The sequence below is a fragment of the Homalodisca vitripennis genome, chromosome 5 (assembly GCF_021130785.1).
Source record: "Homalodisca vitripennis isolate AUS2020 chromosome 5, UT_GWSS_2.1, whole genome shotgun sequence".
Taxonomy (NCBI): domain Eukaryota; kingdom Metazoa; phylum Arthropoda; class Insecta; order Hemiptera; family Cicadellidae; genus Homalodisca; species Homalodisca vitripennis.
This window is the reverse complement of record NC_060211.1, coordinates 59,042,279-59,055,515: the sequence shown is the minus strand read 5'-3', so window position 1 is coordinate 59,055,515 and position 13,237 is coordinate 59,042,279.

The following is a 13,237-nucleotide window of genomic DNA, read 5'->3' as shown; positions in this document are numbered from 1 at the left end:
CACTCTAAGTGGTAAACCGAAGTTTTTTCCGCTTCGAAAACATCCCTAATGAAGATATTGAGAGCCCTAAAACACTCTAAAACATTCAAGTGTGACACTTTATTTACGTCAACTAATGTATGTTTAGTGCAGGTACTGCTAATATTAACGTATGTAATATATTAAATAAGCCGTATAAAGTAAATTTAGTACAGTTTTCAAATGCTGGGAAGACACAGTCAACTTTGCAAGTAAATCTTCTGTGTTTGTAGTATAACATATCTTAAAAATGGTTAATATTTATAAATGAATTACCACATTTTGTCTGAATTCATCTACTTTTTAATGAATAGCAATACCACCAATACTTTTTACATATAAAAATACAAGCATCATACTACTTTAAACAATTTTCAAAATTGTTTCTTTTTTTCTTGACCTTTTGTAATTAGTTACAATTTTGCCTTTTCTGTTTTTGGAATAACGCGCAGGTGGTCCTGTAAGTCCTTGCATAATATAATCGTGATCTGAACAAGTTATTCCAAAACAATGTTTAGTTATATACTCTCTAAGTTCATACAAACCACATTGCTTCGTATTCCTTATATATTGGTACAAATTAAATAAAGCAAAATAAATTTCAAATTGGTGCAATACTTACACATTTACTAAATGTTTGTAATTAGTTAGTTAATACACTGTAACAATGATTTGACAATGCAGTTTTAATACTCTTACCTTACTGTCACATATATTCGTATGTTAACCAAATTTGACAGATTATTTGAAAACATGTTTATTTCTAGTAGGTTTTAGATGCTTAAAATTTAGAGGTAGAATTCCGGATATAAATAAACTTTACAAAATTGTTCTGGATGTTTTAATTTAAATTATAGAAGTTATTTAAAACTAACATTTACACTCGATTTTTGTCGAATTCTACTCTTATTTATCCCCACATAAGTGACGGGGCGATGTCTCCAGGAAAGGAAAAATGTTACTACATATGTTGGTATAGATGTCTTATTAATGAAATTATAACTGGAAAATATTTCAAACCAGGATTGTCGTAGAACAATTTGTGTTTGTCTTGGTTGGAGAGTTTATGATAACCCTCATTTTACTGAGAAATTTTTCATATTAAACCACCACTCGTTAATATTTTCTCAGTTATAAACGGTTTATTATAATACACAGTAACACACGTCAACTACACCCTTAAGTATGTTTTGTTAAGAGAATGTTACAAGTCAGAATCATAATAATACATACGTGGTAATTTTAGACTACACTCCACCAAACCAGAAATTATTATATAAATTCACAATAAAGATGCTAAAAGTACCAGTTATAAATTATGTTACATTCAATCCAGACCAAACTAGGTCCTTCATTCCTTTAAAAACCAGATTATAAAGTTTAATGTAAGATAAGATTCGTGATAAATATTGACAAAATTAAATAGAATCGAAAAGTTGAGTGGAATTGTTCAGTAACAAACAGTTCGTGTCCCTCAATATCCAGAAACTCAAGCTTAATCATTCTACAGTAGATTAATAAGTAACACTTAATTTTCTAAAAGGTTTAGTAAGAACTCAAATGGCTGAACTATGAAATTACACAAAGAGTAAATTTAATATCATAAGAGTAAATGGTAAATAACCTTTGTCCATCTCAACAAAGTCTCACGCTCGGTCTGCATGAGTAATACTCGTGTAAAGCTGGTTGTCAACTTTTATAGTTTAATTTTTATATGTGGAAAGCTATAATAACCAGTGGATCAACTATTCCTACCTTCCGTCGGATCGTTTACTAACAATGTTTTCGTTATTATATCGTGCTAATAAGTAGCTTTTACCTTGATTTCTAAAATAATACTTTTTAGTATTCAAAATTTCATTTATAAATGTATTTATTATTCACTATGTAATAAACAGAACGTAACCATAAAGAAGAAATATTGCTGAGAAATCGAAAATTGAAATTGGTAATTAAAGTAGCTAAAGTTTTAAATTTCTTTTTGACTATTCATTATAAATGTCTCTCCACATTTCCTTGATATAAATTAAAACCAACTCTAAGAAGGGTGTCTTTGATCATAACAACTCATCTTCTTCAGTTTACATACCATGAAGGAATTGAGATTCATCTCAATATTTAATATTAATGGAACAAAAATATCTTCCCAAGCCGTTTGAATTCAGATCATTTAAGAAAGAAAAGAGAGTTATTTATTTTATATTTCCTTAAATCTTACGTACTATGCAACCATACGAATAATAAAAGTAATTTCTAACTACTCTCTGTGATACTATTAATTCCGATGGTGGATTACAGGCTCTCAAAGGCCGCAAAAACATACACAAATTTCTTATTAGTCCTCCAATAAAAAACAAAGGAATAGTGTGTTCTATATAATGTGCTGTGAGTCACCAATTCTGAGTGTAACATGATGTAGCACGGGGAATACAGTCGAATGAAACCGAACCGAATGTAACCTAATATAAATCATTGTAACCAAACTTTACTTAACTCACCTAATCAAAACGAACCAAACCGAAAGGAACTTAAACTAATTCAATCGAACCTAAGCTAACTCAACGTTACCTTAACAAACCTGACCTCATCAAATTTAACATAACCTGAACTAAACTAACCTTACCTATCCTAACCTAACATAACCTACCCTAAACGTAAGTTAACTATAACTATTCTAACATAACCCAACCGAACCATTTGAACCACACCGAACTAACTTCAACCCAACCTAACCGAATTTAATCTAATCTAACCTAACCTAAGATAATCCAACCAGAGGCACGACTAGCACTACGGCACTCAAAATGTTGTATTCCTCTCTCGTAAGATCCACTCTTGAATACTGCTCTTCTGTGTGGTCTCCGCATCAAGCTACTTTCCAGGCAGAGCTCCGGAAGATTCAGGACCGCTTTTTGCGAATGGTTGGTGTGAGACTGGGTTTTGCTTACTGGGATGCTCCTATTTTGGCGATTGGCCAGTCTCTGTCTCTTCACGCACTCTCTACCAGGAGAAGTGTCCTTGATGTCCTATTCCTGTTTAAGCTGCTGAGCAACTTGGTAGATGCTCCAGAACTACTTGCCTTGATCTCCTTCAGATGCCCCACTGCTCAAACTAGGTCCAGGGAGCTTTTCGTCCGTAAGCACGTGGACACCAATTATTGGGCCAACTTTTTCAGCAACAGAGTCCATCATTTGGGTAATTGGGTGTGCCAGCATCTGGACTATTTCGCATGTAGCTATAGCTTTTTAAGAAATAGTTTTTTCACCATGCTCAATGATGCTTAATTTATTTATTTTTTATGTTATTATTTTTTTCTAATAGCTTGGTGGTAAATTGAACTTATTTGTTTTGTACTTTTTTAATGAATTAATAATTGTTTCTAAAATTTCACTGCTTAATGAGATTGTACATTGTTAATTGCTGATTTCTTGTAAATGTATAGACTTTTTCAAGTAGATCTACTACTTTATTTCTTGTTGTTTGCTATTTGCTCTAAATTTATCTTGTTAATTCTTAAATGTTTATTATTGTTTTTCTTTATCTTTTTGTTATTGTTATTATACTCAAGTTATATTAGTTTTCGAGTTGGTTAGTGTTATTTATGATTTGTTATTTTTTTATACTTATTGCATAGTTAAAACTAACACACACCATGTTTTATTGTAAATTTGTTCGATTATGCTGTCTGTCTGGAATTAATTAATTTGTATTATTCTTATAAAAAATGGTTGTCCGTTGATAAATAAATAAACCTAAGCTAACATAACATAACCTAACCGAAACGATCGGAACCGAACCGAACTGTAAATCTAGTAAATTAAAGTTTATAAAGAATAAAGACAAATTTAGACTCACAAATGCCAATTTTGAAACTCTGTGAAGATTAGCCAATAGTCACAGCCTCCTAATATACAATCAGACCTTTAAATTCAACTATATAAGAATATGAAGAAAGCTACTGTGCAAAGTTTTCACTTATCCTGACATACACATGTATATTATATCATTATATCTATTACATTTACAATTCTGTACAGAACTTATCAACACTAAATATAAAATGTAATTTTAAGAGTTTACTTTTTTAAATAAGTGTACGGTAGTATTTCATATTTAATGTACTTGTTATACAATAGGACTTTACTGATATTTTTGTATCTCAGAAAAAAACTAAATATACGGTATGTACTTTGCGGCCCTCATATTATTCTGAGAAAAGTAATAAGGTTCTAAATGAAACCTAGAGAGGACTCCTGCTCTAAACAAAAAGGTTACTATAGTAGCGCTATCTACGCTCTACGGAACAGAATTAGCTTAACCGAACCAAATTGCTGCCACAAAATCACCATATGCATGCAAGGTTTATTTCCTGGGAACTCATCGGTACCAACACATACACATACAGTTAAACACATACAGTTAAAATCCCACATTTTAAAAATGTAAATTTAAATTTTTAAAGAAGCTATCCTTTAAGACTTAAGACATCATTTTATTATGAAATATTACGTAACGAGTTTAAAGGATATCAAAAAAATAATTAATTATCTAAATGTTTTAGGAATGTGGGAATATTGCCACGAAAATGGGGTTGAGAGCGAACAGCAGATAATTCATGATGTTCATGTCCCACTCCATGCTGAACGTGAGAAAGTGACCAAATTGGAATAAACTGGCAGCAATGGTACCTGGGGAGTTAGCTTTGATGTCATTTTGACTCCTATTGGCTAGCGGTTGCCTAGCAACCAAGCCTGGCGTGAAAGTTCTCACCTAACATTTTAGGCCATATCCATTATGACTGAACAGCGTGTGTTATCTTACCCTCTGGATAAAAGGGTGTAGAGTATTTTTATGGCATCTAGAGGTGTTTTTATCGAGTTGAAACGGTTGCTTTACAAATTGCTTGAAAATATTGCATATGGAAGATTATTGCAGCGTCTGGAATCTGACTCTGTCACAAACTTGACACCTTAAATCCAGAGTCTGAATACATTTTAAAAAGTCGGTGACGAAGATGCTCAACTTTGGATAGTTTCAACATAAGAGATACCTAGACTACAAAATTGTGTAATCTACGAGTGAAAAAAACTGCACAATTCCAAATGATGGAGCGGATATATTTATCTCTATGGAGTTTGTGTCGTCTCATAATCTCTTGTCCAGCCACTTGATTAAACTTGTATTGGTCTGCCAATTGTTTTGGGACCCACATCGTGGATATTTTTCAATATTCGAGGGTTTCTGTGATTCGTGTAGCATACATCTGGAGATTTGTGGAAACGTCGCAGAAATTTCTTCGAAAGTCAATCTGTGATCGTTACGTAGCGAGATTTTAACCGGATTTTTTGCCTTCCAAACGGTATGACAGATGACGCTGCGTATTTATACGTATTCATATCCTAAGTGCCACGCAATGTGGCCAGTACTTGTTTTAGGTGGATAAAATACACTTTCGAATTTAATAGTAGTATGCTAATATTCAGTTTAATTCTGCCGTTTTTCTTCCATTGTCCTACTTTTACCATTAGTCATACATTGTGTTAATTCCACAATTTTATACTCACTGTACTATTCTGCTAGTTTCCTCTCATTGTTCTATTTCTGCCATTTTCTATACATTATCCAATTAATTCCATTTTCAATACATTGTCCTAATTCTGCCTTTTTTCATACTTTGTCCAAATTCTACCATTTTTCTGTCATTGTCCAAATTCTACTATTTTCTTTTCATAACCCTAATTCTTCCATTTTCCTTTCACTGTCCTACTTTAGCCATTTTTATACATTTTTTTAATTCTGTGATGTTCCACTCATTGTTCTGTTATGCCATTTTCCTTTCACTGTTTTATTTCTGCTATTTTTGATTATACATTATCCATTTTTTTCTATTATCCATACAATTTCCTATCTATGCTATTTTTATACATTGATCTAATTTTTTTTATAGCCTCCTACTTAATATTATATTTATTCTCATATATTCACACATATTCTATTTACTCATTTTGTTATATATAACCTGTTTTTCTTTTTTAATAACATATTTTAATTGTTTCAAAAACCTATTAAAATCTTTTCGTGTGAGTATCATGTGAAAGCAGCTTTAAGATTTCTTTAAACATCTTAAAAGAATTGTTTGATGGGTTTCATCCGTCAATGAGAAACTGCTTTATATTTAAAGGTACTATCAAATTTCAACCCTCGTCCACCTTATCAATGATTTATCTGTTCCTCCTGCCATCAAATTTCCTGATGATTCACGCATAGAAGTTCAAGAATCGTCGTCAATACACAGCCTGAATAAAAAATGTGGTTGTTGAGTTAGCTGAAGTTCACCTTACTCTTAGTGCAGCGCCTGGCATCTGACACTGTCACAAACTTGACTCCTAGAATCTAAAGTCACGGTTGCCTGATGAGATCCCAGAAATTTCGGCGACGAAGAGGCTCAAATTGAATTCGATTACATCCATTCGAAATCATGGACACCTATATTACAAAATATAGTGTTATATAGGTGAAGATATATTCCCATTATATCAGCAGGTGCACAATTGAGTAAAATAAAATGTTTTAGACACGATCTCTAAAGCATGGTGGAGCAACCGATTTTTCTCCACTTAATGTAGGTATTATGGGAAGTATTGATTGAATTAGTATATATTCATGCTGCTGATTGCGTCTCGATCTCCACACACAGGCTATGCCCATATGGAGATCATTTCCTGTTTCTGAGTATATGTGTGATCTGTATTTCTATGAAGAAATAATATTCATTCGTATGAATGTTGAGCAAAGCGTCTGGAATCTGACGTTGTCACGCATTTTACTTAGATTCCACCATCACCGAGATTACTCTATATTTTGTAATCTAGGTGTCTCTGATGTCAAAACGATGTACAGAGTTCATTTTTAAACATGACTCTAGATTTCAGAAGCAAGAGCCAAAATAAAAGTAACCACTTTGTCACCAATGTTGGTTTTAGTAGCTAGATATGTATTTGTACAATTTATTAATAAATGATCGAGCGTAATTATATAAAACTGTAAAAATGGATTTTTATAGGTGATTAGAGGATAAATAACTAAGGAAATGTATAAAATAATGTGTTATTAAATAAAACTAATGAAATATATGACATCCATATCCGTTCCCATGTATAAATTTAATTGCTTGTTAAAGTTTCATTGAATTTCATTGAAACTAATTTTTCATGTATTAACAGGGCTAAAAGAGTGTTTATGTCAAATTTTTGTGAACGGTATGGGGAAATATGGTACTTATTTGTACCTCATAAAAATATAACAACGAAAGGTTATGTAACCACTATAACTGTAAAAGTCAACTGCCATATATAAGAACAGTGTTACCTGTTAAATTTTACACTCTGACTTTATTGTTCTTTCAACATATTACGAGCGGGTTATAAAGTTTTACGCATAAGCAAATAAATCAACATAAACTGTCCTATATAAGATCAGTGTTAACCGTTAAATTTTACTATATTTTATTGTTCTTTCAACATATGACGCGTCGTTATAAAGTTTTACGCATTATTGTATTTTTGTCATTAAACAGAAGGTTTCTGAGAGGATTTCTAAACAAGAGCAAATAAGTAATTTATTTATAAATTGGGAAACGCAGAAGGATTTGAAGTAATCAGGGACTGAGGATCTGTTTTTGCCTGCTTGGAGACAGATTACAGTCATTACCGTTGCCTGTTTCTCTTCTTTTCTGTCACACTACAATACTGGGAACGCCAACTCCTTTAGGGTTCAGATATGCTAGGGCCTCGCCCTCTTATCTTCATCCCAAACCCATCCACCGTACCGTTATCTATTAGATTGTAATGTAGGTTAAAATTCTTATTTGAAACCAGAACCCCGAGGTTGAATTATTTATCCTTAATATAGGTTTTCAATCATTTTAGTTTTATAATCTTGATTGATCCAAACATTATTCATTTTACGTAGTTCGGATTCCAGAGTAGAAAACGAGATGTGTAAAAAGTTACAACCAAGACACGTTTAAACTAAATAGCTGCAAAAGCTATTTTACCGGAATTTTTAACACATCCATATGGCCGGAGATTTTTGCAAAGCCATATAGCCAGAGCTTGTAGCACATTTATATATCTGGATATTTTATATCTTATAAGCACAGATGTGAAGCTGGAGATTCTAGCACAGCTATGTAGCTTGAGCTTATAGTACAGATATATAGTCTGAGTGTGTAGCACAGTTATTATACTCAATTTTTGAAGGTTCTTTTAAAGATAGAATGGAATAGAATATATTTATTTCTTCAAAATAAAATAAACATTTAAAAGCTATTAATTTTTACATAGAAAAACATTCAAAACTAAAACTCAAATGTCTTGTTGCCAGGTTTTTTAGGCTACATAAGTCCTACTTAAAAATAAACTTAAATTCAATTAAATGCCAGTTTAATTTATAGTTTTAAAACAAAATAAAAATATATTAATATATATGAGGAAATAATAGGGCCTCCAAGGCTAAGCCTGTTTGGAGGTTCCATCAATGTATTTTTACAAATGGTTTACAAGAATCCAGCTTCAAAATTACAAAAACATAAAATTCAACTTCTCACTCATAAGCAATCAAAACAAAACACGCATCTATTTAATATGGTTAAATTTTGCCATATAATGTAAAATAAAATAACTCCTTGTAAAATATACATTCACACATATCCATATGTACATACATACACACATACATACATATATACCTATAACAATAAAATAATATTAACACAGCCACTACGAATATTGAAATATAAGAAATCGAACAATTAAATAACAATACTATGCTGCGATGTTTGCTATTACAACTTTACTTTACTCATCCAGGAATCTCTAGCAGTGTTTTAATCTCTTTTATACTAAATAACAAATTTTTAAGTCTTTTTACGAATATATTTACATTTTTAGAAGTTTTAATACTCTCCGGTAATTTATTATAAATCCTAAGTGCAACAAAAATATAGGATTTCGTAAAAAAGGTTGTACAAGGTTTTGGGACAAAAAATGCATTTCTATTCCTAAGTCTACGCTTGTATGCATTATTATCACGAGGCATGCTACCATTCTTTTTATAGAAAAGTTTCATTACATTGTAGACAAACATGTACTGTAATGGAAGTATTTTTAAATGTTCAAAAAGAGGACGTGAAAACTCAGTTCTATTTTTAAAGGATATTAATCTTATGAAATGTTTTTGCAGAATGTATAATGGCTTAATGTTTGAAAAATATGTCCCTCCCCAAAAAACTATTCCATATTCTAATCTACTTTGGACCAAAGCAAAATATAACATTCGTAACAATGTTTCATGACACATTTCTCGTAAAAAAATAAAAGTATCTCAAAATATTGTTTAAATTGTTTTTTAATTTATTAATATGAATTTTCCAGTTTATTGTTTCGTCAAGATGAATTCCTAAATACTAAATGTATTCCGATCTTTCCACAACAGCAAATTTACCCGTCCCACAAACTCCCTGGTAAATAAGACAGTTAGCACACTTATATTCCAGATTAATATAAAAAATAATGTTCTTCTTTACATTAAAATTTACGTACTTGGTTTTCTCTGCACTTAACAGCATATTATTATTGGTAAACCACCATTGAATTGCCTTAAGATCGTTTTGCATTGACGATTGAACCAGATCCCAACTTCTACCAACATAGCAAAGGGCAGTGTCATCGGCAAATGATGTAACTTTTTCCTTGAAATCTGGCATTACATAGATCATTTATATAAATTATGAAAAGGGTTGCTTCCAGAACAGAGCCCTGAGGAACCCCCTTGCTTTATTATACCCATTTCACTGATGTACGAATTTATTTTAACACACTGTTTTCTTTCTAGTAAATAACTCCTAAACCATTTAAGACTAACGCCCCTTATTTCACTTTTATACAATTTGTCTAACAGAATACCATGATCAACAGTGTCGAAAGCCTTTCTTATATCTAAAAACAACCCACTGACACATTTGTTTTCATTGATTCCATTATAGATATCAGTTTTAAAATTTGACACAGCACTTTCAGTATTCATCCCTTCCCTGAAACCAAATTGATTCATGCTAAAAAAATTGTTGTTTTCTAAAAACTTAACCAATCTTTGCTTCATAATCTTTTCGTATACTTTAGAAAAACATGAAAGCAAAGATATAGGCCTGAAGTTGCTGCATTTTTTATTCGAGCCTGTTTCGTATATGGGTTTGACTACTGCAGTTTTCAGACGATCAGGAAAAACCCCAGTCTGAAAACTTAAATTAATTAAATAAGTTAGAATTTTTAATATATTACAATAAACCTCTTTTAATAAAAAAGAACTAATTCCATCAATTCCTGGAGCTGTATTATTTTTTAGATATTTTATTACACTTTCAACATTCTGTGGTAAGACGGGATAGATAAATATTGAACTCAGTTGATTGGTTAACAGAAAATAGTCTTTCAATATCAGCGAAGAGAACCCAATAGGCGGAGTATTGCCTAAATCGAGATTGTCTACTATATTGAGAAAATAAGAATTAAATTCGTTTGCGACTATTCTACAGTCTTGTTCAATCCTATCGCCCACCTCTAAACACACTATCCTATTATTTTCTTTCCTTTGCCCAGTTACTTCATTAACAATATTCCAAGTAGCTCTAGAATTACCCTTACATTTATCAAATTTATTAAAATAATATTCGTTTTTTACTTTTCTAATTTCCTTTTGCAAATCATTCCTAAATCTTAAGTAATATTTATTTAATTTGTCTTTACTCGGGTGTCTTTTTAAAATTTTAAAAAGTAAATTCCTTCTCTTTATTTTTAAGCAGAGTGATTCATTTATCCAAGGCTTAAGTTTCTTATTCTTAGTTTGATTCTGTATAGGGATTTTACACTGAGAAATAAAACAAACGAAAGTGTGAAAGAAACAATCGAAAGCAGATGACGCATCTGATTGGCGATACACATCAGCCCAGTCCGCACAGACGATTGAGCTTATCGTAATCAGTTCTATAAGCCAGGGCGGGGGCGGGGGAGGCAAGGCCACCGCCACCGTCTCTAGCCTCACACACTCCCACACACACGCGCGTACTAAAGAGTGGTCAGTTATGCCTGCATGCTCAACGTCTGCCTCCACAGACATCACGTCTCGTACACGTGAAACCCTCGCAAAGACATGATCGATGCATGTTGCTGTATCTGCTGTTATTCTCGTTGGATCATTTAACAGACATTCAAAACCATTTACCGCCATTACCATTTTTTATGTCTGTTGCAACTGTGTTCTCTAAAATATTAATATTTAAATCCCCTACAATTAACATGTTCTTAGTTTTACTACAATCCCTCAAATAAGATGTTAAATCAGTAATAAAAGAGTCCACTGATAAAAATTGCAATCTATATAGCGCATACATATCCATACACATATGGATATCTGTATTGAAGTGTGTTATAACTATATCTACTGCATCAGCTGACGTGAAAAGCTGCTGACGTGAAAAGCTCCTCAGTTGTATTGAAACTTATGCCGTTCTTTACATAAATTACTACACCACCCGCTCTATAATCATTATTGCATTTCGCTATCATTGTAAAGTCAGGAATTTCGTATAAATTTATTTCATTAGAATTTATCCATATTTCAGATAGTATAATTATATCCGGTATGTTACCTTTAGCAATCAAGTCTACAACGAATAGGTCAAAATTTTTCCTTATACTTCTAATGTTTTGATGAATATTATAATACTTAATAACGTTAGTTTAAAATATTAAAAAAAATAGTAATGAGTACATTAATTTTTCCCAATGGCAGTATTATAGAATATTTCACATATTTGTGTTTTGAAAAGAGATTAACTAATATAAGAATGTTTTCATATGCATTCACATACACACACGGATAAATATAAATATTTATAATTATCTGTCTGTTTCAAAATTACTACGCTGTTTTATGTTTATACACTAATGGAGCACTAATGGGCACTATTTTAACATGATAATTAAGCTGTATTAAGATTAATAATGCAATTTTTAATAATATCTAAAACCAATCCAAGTCCGCCTGGCAAGTCACCTGAAACACTGGCGCCATATCTTCCTTTCTGAGAAAAATGTTTCCACCTCGAACCCAGAGATACTTGAAGCTCTTTTCTTTCTTGACTTGTCGCGCCGCCGCTAGCAGACGCCTTCTCGCCTGTGATAGAGCCTCATTTACGTATATAAATGGGCTGGTCCATGCAGAGGTTCATGTGTCTGGTGGAGAAGTTGCTCTTGACACGGCGCTTCCTCAGCAGTTCCTCTTTGTCCAGACGTCGAACGAATTTGACCACAATTCCTGGTTGCGGACTGTTCTCCTTCCCAAGCGATGACAGTTGTCAATCATCGAGTCCGTGATCTCCAAGTCGAGCGCCTTTCCAACTTCCTTTACGACCGCCACTACGTCTTTGTTCTTCTGTTGAGGGATGCCATGTATCTCCACAGAATTGACTCTAGAGTATTGTTCCAAGTCGTCAATACGCATCTCCAGACTGCTCACTTTCTCTCGAAGGGTTCTGTTTTCCGCAGCCACCTCGTCAATCATCCTGAGGCACTTTTCAAGGGAAGCAGTTTGCTCTTTCACAGTTTTCGTGTTGTCTTCCAGTTTATCACTCAAAGCTTCATAAGATGTATTAACATTTTTTTCAGCTTGTTTTTGATTTTCAAAAATTTCCGTCACCTTTTTCATTACATCTTCCAGTGTAAGTTTTCCTTCCGTCATTTCAGAGTCGAATCTCATGCTCTTACGTCTCGTCTGAGCACAAGCCTGACACCTCCACACCAAAGCCATCGACCGATATACATTCGATGTCCACTTTACTCATCCGGAGACAACTGCCGTGAAATTCCTTCTCACAATCACGACATTGTAGCTTTACTTGCTTTGAAGTTATTGACTTTAGACATACTTCACAGCTTGACATCTCTAATATTCGAATATATCGAACTGCAGTGAAAATATTTATTTGCGAAAATTAAACTCCGGCAAAATGTTTACTTTTTATATCTGGCACGCACTTATGGACGCAAAATTAATACTCGCGAGCGAGACCGGCGCGTTATCTACTAGATCCGTCTTATCTGAGTGCTGGCTCATCACTGAAGAGATGGAAAGAAGGTGAAGGAAACAGAATGTTATCCGC